This window comes from Mustela lutreola, chromosome 3, assembly GCF_030435805.1.
Source record: "Mustela lutreola isolate mMusLut2 chromosome 3, mMusLut2.pri, whole genome shotgun sequence".
NCBI classification, from domain to species: Eukaryota; Metazoa; Chordata; class Mammalia; order Carnivora; family Mustelidae; genus Mustela; species Mustela lutreola.
The window spans coordinates 127,288,624-127,300,133 of record NC_081292.1 but is presented as its reverse complement, the minus strand read 5'-3'; the positions used below and the strand labels follow the sequence as shown (position 1 = coordinate 127,300,133).

At 35.4% G+C, this 11,510-nt stretch overlaps 1 long non-coding RNA gene across 1 annotated transcript in view; it reads right to left on the bottom strand.

Moving 5' to 3' along the window:
* Positions 1-470: 470 nt before the first annotated feature.
* LOC131826987 (uncharacterized) overlaps positions 471-11,510 on the bottom strand; it is a 47,590-nt gene continuing 36,550 nt past the window's right edge. The window contains exons 2-5 of the long non-coding RNA XR_009351838.1: positions 7,670-7,778; positions 4,523-4,603; positions 4,078-4,132; positions 471-1,586 (exon numbers count right to left, since the gene is read on the bottom strand). This is a non-coding gene — a long non-coding RNA (uncharacterized LOC131826987). The remainder of the gene's footprint in view (positions 1,587-4,077; positions 4,133-4,522; positions 4,604-7,669; positions 7,779-11,510) is intronic.

Genomic DNA, 11,510 nt, shown 5'->3' with positions numbered 1-11,510 from the left:
TTCCAATTATGTTTTTTTTTTCTTTCCTTATTGTACTTGCTATTACCTCCAAGAAATGTTGAGTAGCTTTTTTGTCATGAATGAGAGTTGAATTTTATCAAATGAATTTTTTTCATCTATTTGAGATTTTCATGTGATTTTCACTTTATTTTCTATGTGTTAAATCACATGGATTGATTTTTTAATGTTAAGCCAACCTAGAATTACTAGATTGAAACTATTTGGAAATAAGTCATCATTTTTATATACATCTGGATTATGTTTGGTAATATTTTATTAAGGATTATTGTGTCTATGTCCAAGAGAGGAGTTGGTCTCTAACTTCTCTTTGTTATAATGTTCTTGTTCTCTTTTGGTATCAAACTTATGCTGGCCTTATAAAAAAAGACAAGTTCTCTTTCTATTTTCAGAAGAGTTTAAGTAAAAATAGGGTTAAGAAATAACCCTAAGATTTGAAAGAATTCGGGCTCATACTTTTCTGGACTTTACTCATTTATATTCTTCTGTAGTACTTCTTTAAGACTATGGTTTCCTTTGTTTAGCTCTATTCCTAAGCTTTGATAGGTCATATGCAATGGTTAGTATTCATATATTTTAAAATATTTTGACCATCAGTGTGATTTATTCTTAGACAAATAGTAGTTTAAAATATATATATTTTTTGATTTCTAGCTTTAATTCCTCTGTGAAGATGGAAATGTTCAGTATCTGAGATACCCTGTATAGTTGTTAGTCATTTGTGGCTACTGAACACTAGATACATGGCTAGTGCAATTGAGGAATTGAATTTTATTTATCTTATTTATTTATCTTTAAGGAACTGGATTTTAAATTTTAGAATACATCTTATTTTTTAAAAATTTTTAAAGATTTTATTTATTTATTTGACAGACAAAGATCGCAAATAGGCAGAGAGGCAGGCAGAGAGAGGAGGAAGGAGGTTCCCTGCTGAGCAGAGAGCCCGATGCAGGGCTTGATCCCAGGACCCTGGGATTGTGACCTGAGCTGAAGGCAGAGGCTTTAAACCACTGAGCCACCAGGCTCCCCTAGAATACATTTTAGAATAAAATTTATTTAATGTAAATAGTCACATATTGCTAGTGTCATCTCTAATAGCATAGTCAGGATCACCAACAATTTTCTACATTGACATACTGAAGAGTATAATACTAGATGAAGACTTAACTAATAAGTTACCAGTATTTTGAAATCTCTTGATCTGGGGTAGAATGCACAGTGTCCTCTAGAACCTAGATGTGTGTTTTAGATTTGGAGTCCAAAGGGGAACTGATTGATCCTTGGTTAGCACTAATGATTCTCCTGACTATGAAGTTTATGATCTTGAGATCACTGATGATATGCTAAAATAATATTCATTGTGTTAGACAGATCTGATTATGTAATTTAGAAGAGAATTGGAAGAATGTGAAGAAAGTCTAGTATGGCTCAAGAAGGGCCAGTGACAAATATTTTAAAACCTATTCTTCATTTGTGCGAATCATTCCTTTCTGCCTTTCTAATTCAGCATTTATAAGAGGAATCTTCTTTCACTCTACTCCATAGTGGTATATTCCCATAATAACATCCTAGAAAAAAGATGGGAGAGTAAAAATACAAGATATGGTCAAAGTGGAGTGAAAGCTTGAATTCAGTAAATAATGGGATTTCTAATTAGAAACTATGACATCTGAAAAAAAAAAGAAAAAGAAACTATGACATCTGAAAAACTAAAAATCCAATTAGAATTCAGTTATCTATTGAGGAAAGCATGATTACAACCCTTATACCTTATAATTACCATCATACTTTTCCTTATTATTTTTGTTAAATATTTCATTGACTTACCTCACAAGCTCCTATAATTTTGAGTAAATCAATGATATGTACTGATGTAGACCTTAGATAGCTAATATATTTATCTTTCACTGAATCAAAGGTGAATATAATTATTTTCAGGAAAACTCATGAAATTACCACCTGCTTGAAAAGAAACTCCAGCAAATCCTGAATTTCAGGGACTAGAATCATATCCTGTAGTTATAAACAGGAGAAAAATAATCCTCTGGGGCCCTATGAACAATACTTTCCAAAAATAAAGCTCTTGTCTTTTAGTAACACATCAAAGTTGTACCATGGAGTTGGTAACAGTGCAGAGAAAAGAAAGAAACAGTTTTAAGAATACTTTAGAGCTTGGGGACATTTCAGGATGAAAGTTCTTTAGGATTTTGCTACATTGGTAGAATACCAACATTATAGTTCCTTTATGAAATGTCACCATCAGAGAGATTAATTTTAGAAATATGGGATCACAGAAATGTTTCCATTGATGTAGGTTACTTTGTTGAACTCCAAAAATGTGTCAAGAGTAACAAATCTATCTGACATGTCCAGTCAAGGATCTGTTTTAAGCAGAAACCATGGCTTGCAGGACACTGTCTAATTTTAATTTTCTTTTTCAACCACAAAAAGGAGTCTTTGTTTGCAGTTAGGATGAACACCTGTGGAATCCTTAAACATTTACAGACTTGTCTTTAAAAGCTCTATAGTACAGTTAAGATTTAATCTATCAAAGTGGTATAAATAATGTAGACATAGCCTTAGGTGCCAGTTCTTCCCACAGCACATAGAAAAACATAACAGCAGTAAGAACTTCTTCGGTGATTTTCATATAGCTCAAATATAACACTGCCAAAAAGGCAGAGGGGAGCAGTGTAATCTGGAGATATAGCCTTCTTGATGCTAGTAATAATGTGCTAAAGTTTAGAAACGGGAAATATCAGGGTTCTGGCAAAGCTAAAATTATTCAGAAGAAATAATATTCAGATGGTTTCTTGCTCAAAAGCTTGGATCTCATTATGAAGTTCTTGTAATTGAAAGGAAAGTGACTATAAGAATGGCCAAGCAGTTCTGGGCCTAAGCATTGACCGTCCATATCCCTTTAATCAAATCTAATGTATTTCCATGTTTATCCATGACATTAAAACATCTCTGCTGGACTTGAATGTGGAAGTTAAATCTAAATTTCAAACTGAGCATATATTAGACATAAAGTAAGATGTGCAAAACAGTGTATTGGCTACTAAAAGGGATAACAAGAAGTGTAAGATGTGGTTCTAATTCCAGAGATGATTAAAATCTAGTAACAAAGATGAGAAAATATTTGAGAGGTGACTAAGATTCATAGCATATATAGTTGAAAGGGGAAATTTGGGGAAGGTGTTTTCTGGAAAATCTTCTTGGTAGAAGAGAAAATGAGATTTAATAATGGCAAAGCTCCACACAGGTAGATGTGATGAGGGCAGGATGTTCTTGACAGGAGTATTAATGTAGATCTGGAGAAATGGAGAGACAGGAAGTAACTGATTTAAGCTGGAGAGATAGGTTTATTAGAGGAATAGAGAAGTAAGTTTGGAGATACCTTCCTCCCCCCAAAAAAGTGAAGGGACTGGAGTTCCAAAGTGTAGTAATTTAAGAAAACAGGTCTTTGGAAAGCTTACCTAATGGATGGAAACCAGCATAATGTAGGTGTTCAGTAAATATTTGATGAGTTAATGAAATGGGAGATTATCACTGAACATTTTTATAGAAAAGCAGATACATTAGGAATGAACTCCTCACTCCCTAAGAATAGAATTAGAGTCATTAGATGATGTACTGAAAATGCAACTGTTCTTTCTGGAGCTACACATTAAGATTGGCACTAAGCTCACAATCTAACTTTCTTTTCACAACATAAAAGAACTCTAAACTTTGTGCTCCCCCTTTCAGTTAGTGCCTCCCAAACTCTGTTATCACATGATCTTTCTTTCCGAAAGGCTACTTTTTATCCTTCCTTCTCTTTTTTTCTAGAGGACATATTTCTCTGTTCCAAATCACCTTCTGGGTAATCAACCCCGATCCCTTTCAGGTAGTGTTAAGTACTTCCCCTTCTGTACAGAAGTGTGCACTACTCTTGTTTACTGTACATTGCAAGTACAAGTCTTTTCACACGTTTATACCCCATGCTTAAATCTGCCCCGTCAAACCATCTTTAGTGTACTATATGATCACTGAATATCTACTGAGTTAAATACATACTTTCCAGTGTCACAATGTTGATAGCAGAGAGAAAAATTTATAAAACAAGTTATTCCTGGAAAGGAAGAAAAAAAAAAAAGGTGAAGGATTGCTGTCCTCTTTGATGAGGCTTCCTTAGTATCTGAAGGGAAGAAATAAGGAGGTGGTAATTCTAAGTTTCCTTGTGAATTCTAGGCTCAGCTTTTTACTAATATACTTTCTTTTTAGTTTTAGACATTTCATATATCTGTGTGTACATAAATATGCATATATACATACACATATGTTCATATATATGTATATTATATATAATCTTAATGATCTCTCTTTTTCTGCACACAAACATGTGCACTCATGCATTCTTAGTTGACAAGAGGATCTGCAAAAATGCCATGCTTCTGCCAGCGTGGCTTTCCAAACAGGTTTCATAGAAATAAATGAAATAATCAAAACAGATCTTACTTACTTTTCCTTCAGCCATACATGTACTTGGTTACTTGTTGAATTTCTGAATTTAGTAATTAAAGATGAGTAATGAGTAGATAGCCTATGGAACAAATCAAATAAATAAAGATGTAGGAATTCAAAAGAAGTTTCTGAAATGTTCCTACTTTAAGCTTCTCATATCTTTTGGGGATTTTACCTTTTTTAAAAATTTCATTCCAGAAACCCACAGGTGGACTTCCGAGAGTTTGTGAGCTCCTTTAAATCAATATGCTACATTTTGTAATATGTTTATTTTTCTTAGGAAATTTTATTTTTCCCCCTTGTTTTCTTTTTTGTAAAATCAGACTTCCACAATTAGCTCTGACTGTAAAAGAATTCTATTCTGTCTACTTTAATGTGTAAGACAATAGGTTATCTATTCAGTAATAGTAATTAGATTAATAACCACCAAATAATCTCAAACTGATTATATCTTTTAATCTTCTTAACTCTAAGAAGTAGTTTTTTTTTTTTTTTAGACCTTCAGTTTGCTGATGATTAAATTGAAATTCAGATCCCAAACATCCTGCATAAGCTAAACTCGTTATTCCATGGTAGGCAGTGGAGCCATGCCTCTCATCTCTCCAAATCTGCAATTCATTTCAATAGACTTGTTCCTTGCCCCATCAACCATATGTTCTCCAGGAATCTCTCTCCTTCCATCTGTTTTCCTCTGTGTACAAGCACGATTAGTCCTCGAACAGCTTGTCCAACTGTGCTCGATCTCACTTCCCACCCTGGTTTCAGGTCTTCTGAACAAGGAAGGTTTGAGGGCAGAGAAAACTGACACAGCAGAATTGGTATTTTTGAGTTGGCCATCAGGAAATCAGTCTGGTCATACGTCACTGCAGGGGTAAGAGTGCTGGTAAAGGGGAATAGAAACGTAATTAGCAGAAAGAGCTTTGTACCAGAAATTTGGAGGCAGATAAGGAAAGGAGTGAACTTGGAATAAAGCAGAGAGGAGACAGGCAAGGGGGGGGGGGCAGTTGGTATCAAGGACCTCAGTTCGAGCAGGAAAGGCTTTGTATCTCATTCCTAGAGCTGCCAGACCTTCATAATGTTGGAGATCCTGATCCCAGGAGCCCTCAGTGACTCTGCCACAGTCTCTGACTATAGTCTTAAATAATCCTCTTTGGACAAAGGGAAACACTTTCAAGGAAGTTGAGGCCATATCCATGTACGTACCCAACTCTCATAGGGAAATTTAAAGCATCTTAACTCATCAGTGATGCCTTTATACTGCGTGAATTCTGAGACAGCTGGAACTTTGTGAGGCTAAACCATCTTTATTATTTTCTTATTCAAACCCGAGGTCCTGTATTACAGTGGGAGCATGAGTGTTTCTTCCTTCTTCCTCATCCTCTCCCTAGAGGCTTCCACCTGCCAAAACTAAGAGAAGATTTTGCAGTGGTTCTTAAACCTAAAGAGGAAACAATGCTGGATTATGGTTTCTGAGGAGCCTCAGCTCTATCTCATTTATTCTTTTTGTTTAAATTGAGGAATTGAGGTGCAGAAATGTCATACACCTAAAGGAGGTAGAAGCCTGGAGCCCTCAGATTTCTGACTCAGAACCATTCCTTTTATCCTGTGAAATGTTCAGTACACATTTTCTCAATAATACTACTCACTGACCAGAAAATAAGTTGGTTGCTACTGCTTATTTTTCTTGGTATTAGGTTTAATAACTATTCCATTAGTACAATAACTTATTGCCATATAAATCCATGGTTATTTGTATCAGCGCATGCACTGAACTAATCATGCCAATATTTAGTCCTATTATGGGCCATTTAGCTCTCCTACTACATTTGATGTAAACCAGACATTGTGATTGGCCAAACTCTAGGACACAAACAGTTTCACAAAATGCACATGTTTTCCACCACTAAAGGAACAATATGCTTTGCAAATAAATGCTATTAACATTGAAGAGGCCATCCAAAACAATATAATAAAGGTGAGCAGGATATATCAACATTCCCGGCCTGCTTAGCCCTAGGACTTTGGGCAGTAGAGATGAAGAAAGGGTAGTGCTGAGAAAGGGAATGGGGTCCAGAGTTAAGTGATACTTGAATTGACCTTTTAGGCCACTGAGAGCAGATTGTAAACAAATTCTCAAAGCTATTGAAGTTTTTCTTTGAACTTTCCCCTTATGGATAGCTTATTTTAATTAGTAAGAAAACTTCTTCCCTGTCTGATGAAATCCTGGAGCCCTGATCCCAAAATGTCTTTGGCTGACCCAGACTTCACTTTTTGTGGCATGTAACATGGAGAATGAAAGAGCTAAAGTTTTGCAATCCTCTCTTTCCTCTGTTGAGATGGTTAGCACTATTCAGTGACTGGCCACTCAGCCTCCATCCTGTTGTAAACAAGTAAACTCTGAGCCACCGAAGTTTTGGTTTTGTAAGTTACCAGATCTAAAACAGAAGCTAGCCTGTCCTAGCTGGTATATTTCCCACTGTTTTCCCTAATGATAAAAAGTCTGTGGACTTTTGCACTGGAAATAGGAAGTTGAAAGTGTTATTTATATATTACCAATTTGGAATTTAAGCAGAATGGACACTGGTGTTCTAAGGCTAAGTTAGTTGAAGGGAAGAGTGCATTTCCCATTAAGAGCAAGCAAACCTGGTAAGATGAGAAAGGGAGTGGTTTTTCCATTTAAATGAGACTGTGAGACCCAAGTGTTTTAGAGGAGGACATTAAGTGACACTTTCTGGAATGGCATATTATCCCAGTCATCGCTAGAACAATTTTTTTAACCTTTCTGTTTCTCCCATCTGTTAAAAAAAAAAAAAAAAAAAGAAATATTTATTACTGATATTTTTCTACTATTGTTACTAAGAAGATTAAATTAGTTACTGCATATAAAATACCTTGTATAATGCTTGGGTTTTAGTAATAAGTTACCAAATGGAAACAATTTTATTCCAACATTTTTTTTCCATTCCATCTCAATTCCTGTCTGAGTATGGCCATGCTTTCTTCATTAGTGTAAGAATAATTATTTTCATTTATATGAACAGCTTACCATTTATGCCTAATGATGTGTAGCACAATAGCTGTTATACATATCATTAAATGTGTGTCTGATTAACCTTCTTGTAATTTTAATTGCAACACAAAATACCTCTTGTGCATACTCAGCCATCAGAGACTGGGCTCATGAAACATGGTTGACTGCTTTCAACCTGAAAGAATTATAGAGAACGTCGATCACACCAGCATAAGTCATACACCTGAGAACAGCAGAGCACAAAGAAAAGAACAGAGGGTTAGGAGTCATGAAACCTTTAGGTCCATCACTGTAATTTATTCAGTCTTCAGAAAGCTTTTCTCTGTGAAACATGGCTAATTATACCTATCATGTAGGATTTGTGAAGAACAGAGATGCTGTACATACAATGTTCAACAAGGATCTTGGAACACAGTAAAAAGTTTATTAACTGTTACTATTTTTATAACTTTGGACTTTAATTAAATGGGACTTCTAGAAGCCCATTGTAGTTAGTATACCTCTGCTTTGCAGGTATGTTATCACATCCTCTGCTCTCATTCTCTGCAAATGCAGAATATGAGACACCAGCATGATTTGTCCAAGGTCATGTACCTTGTAAGGGAAGGAGAAGCTGAGCCAGCTGGGTGCCCCACCTCTTCCTTTACTTCCCTCTTTCACTCAGCCTGTGCCCACTGCTGGCAAAACAACCTGAGGCATACATTCTTCTGACATTTAGTCAGTGGCATCCTGTGCCTTCCCAAAGAGAGGAAGCACATTTGAGTCAGGAGGAAATACAACTGCCAAGTAGGAAAGATATCAAAGAACAGAGGACAGCTGACCTGTTCTGGGCTGCAAATATGGCAAAAAAGCCACATCAAAATGGTTCCTTGGACCCAAGAAACTTGAGAATATTAAAAATCTGTAAGTATGAGTCACACCCCCCTGTGGGAAGGAAACTAGAGCTATCTCCTATTAACCGGAACATGTCTTCATGGGGTCTGTGCCCCAAGTTTCCCCAGCCATGTCTTCTTTGGTTACCATCTCTGAATACTTTCTTCCTTGTTTAGAGTCTTGACCATGGCCCAGGTTAAGTATAGACTGAGTAATCTGAGCTGTCTTGGGTGAAAGCTGCACATTATCACAGTAGAGTAGCTGCTCTTCAGAGGACCCCATCTGCTGTATGTAGTGTAATACTTCCTCAGAAGATTTGTGTGAACCTTGACTCTGAGCTCCATGGGAGATGAATAGACAAGTCACACTTGACTACTCTATCTCTTTCTTGCCTGTTTTCATCTTGGCTAGGTCTTCCCTCTGAGGTCCTGGGAACAGTATATTACAGTTATTTGAGTTCTGACATAGTACTTCGCAAAGGAGAGGAATTACTTTACTTTTTAGGTGTTCCTACAAAAAAAGTTATTGCAAGGATGAAATAAGAGAATGTGGGTTAATTAGACATATATTAGTGTGTGTTTAGAAAATATACTGGATATATATTAGATATGTCTAGAAAATGATAGTTTCCCTTTTTCTCTTACAAAATAAAACCTAAATCTAGAGAAATAGAGTTATAATAAATATATTCCTGATTACTTAAAAAACTGCAAGGATTAAAGATAGGAAAGGGTGTGAATTCCCCCATCATAATAAATATTTCATCTTCTACATTTATAATGTAAAATTTATAAGAAAAACAAACAAGAAAAATTCAAAAGAAGTCCCTATGGATAAGCAGTGTACCATGAGTGTGTATTGTATGAATAGGTATATCATTCATTTAAAAATTAATTTAAATAAAAAAAATAATTTAAATTACCTTTCAGACATCAGAAAACTTTAAATAAAGGAAGAAAAAGTAGTAGAAGTTTGACATGGCTCTTTGTTAATGAATTCAGAGTACGAATGAAGTTATTTGAGGGTAAATATTTTTCTGGTTATGATAAAATCTAGGTATGATTTCTGGTTATGAGCTTGTGGTTTAGAAGATTAAAGATGTTATAGCTGGAGGAGTTATTTTTCATTATGTTCTTAGGGAAGGTCCTGGTAAAAGACTATCCCATGATTAAAAATAAAGATCCCATGATGCCCAATGATTAAAAAAATTCCAAACAGATATATTTTGTAATAACTAAACACTTTGTCTCTTAATGTCTTTCTTCATTGCAATTATTGAACAGTAGGGAAGGAATTAACTTCTTTTTCTATATTAAGTGAAGTGTCAAAGAGGGAGAAAGTATGGTTCTGTTTAGGTTCTACAAGCTTGAAGTTCTGAAATGTCATTTTCCTGGAAGCCATATCACTCATATTACTGGGCTTAATGTGAAATATTGTATATAATTTATTGATATTAACAAGCCCATCTATCACACCACTGATCCCTCAACTAGTTTGAGAGGAATACTATGGAAATGTTGGTGTGTTCCAAGATTGCTTGTATGTGGTACTTGGTTATTCCAGGTCTGTCTGACACATAAACTGCATGGGCCATTTCTTGAACATGATTTTCTCTCGTGCTCCCATGTGCTGGTCAGGCTGGCTGGATGCATTGAGGAGAAATCTGTAACTGTTACACGCTTATCTAGGTAACAGAATTGAGGCAGTTGTGCATGAGTAACAGTGAATGTTGTCTACCTTGCAAGCTGCTGAGGATGATGAGATGGTCAGAGTGCCAACAAAATATTATATAGTGTAGAAAGGACTACTTTTGATTCTCTAGGTAACTTTAGAAGAATAGGAGAATAATCTCCAAAGTCCTTCTAATTGCTGTCATTGCCATGGGTGTAGCTAAACTACTTATTGTTAAGGGTCCTGCAAAAATTAAAAAAAAAAATGATGATAGTGGAGATAATGGCTGATACATATGTATATATATTAGTTATAGTATATTATTAGTTATATATCTATATATAAAATAACATATATGAATATATATGAATAAATATAGTGCATCAGTACCTGAATATATATAGTGCATATAGGTACAGCTATTATTATTATTATTTTTTGTTTCCTTAAATTAAAACTTTTATAAACTCCTTCCCTTCCCCTATAACCCAGATTTCAGAAAGTATAGAATCATGCTCTTGTCTCATCTATCCTCATTTTACAGATGAGGAGACAGTTTCAGAAAAATGAAGTAGTTTGCCAAAGCCTAAATTTTAATCAATATAATATATAGTGTGAGAGGAGTAACTACTGAATTAGGTTAGCAAAACATTATTACATACGAGAAAGCCCTTGGGAACAGTGACAGGACAGCTTTTCTTTCCCCAGGTCATTATTTTTTTTTAAATTTTTTATAAACATATATTTTTATCCCCAGGGGTACAGGTCTGTGAATCGCCAGGTTTACACACTTCACAGCACTCCCCAAAGCACATACCCTCCCCAATGTCCATAATCCCACCCCCTTCTCCCAACCCCCCTCCCCCCAGCAACCCTCCTTTGTTTTGTGAGATTAAGAGTCACTCATGGTTTGTCTCCCTCCCAATCCCATCTTGTTTCATTGATTCTTCTCCTACCCAGGTCATTATTCTTTAAAAAGCAATAAATGTTCCTACCCCTCTTCATGTTTTTAAGAGCAAAGGAAGAGGTCTTCATGCTTCAAAAATAAATTATTTAACCTGTACTGTGAGACCCTGAATTTATGCTAAGAATATAGCTGTGAACAGGACAAGCATGATCCCTGCACTCAGAAATGTAGCTGTGAAAAGATGAACGATTCTGGTATGAGGACATCAGAACCTTTAGGAAGGATGCCTATCAGAACATTAGAATGAAAATTATAAATATTTGAATTTATAATTGATCCAGGTTTTAACTATTTGAAGTAGATAAAATATATAGGGAAAGAGAAAATTTTAGATTGAATTGTGAGGAAATTCTCTCCAAACTCATTACTGTCAGGTTTGCAGCTTAGTTCATGTTCAGATTATGATTTGATTGTTAAACACTTAGGCCTTGCTTTTTATTCAAT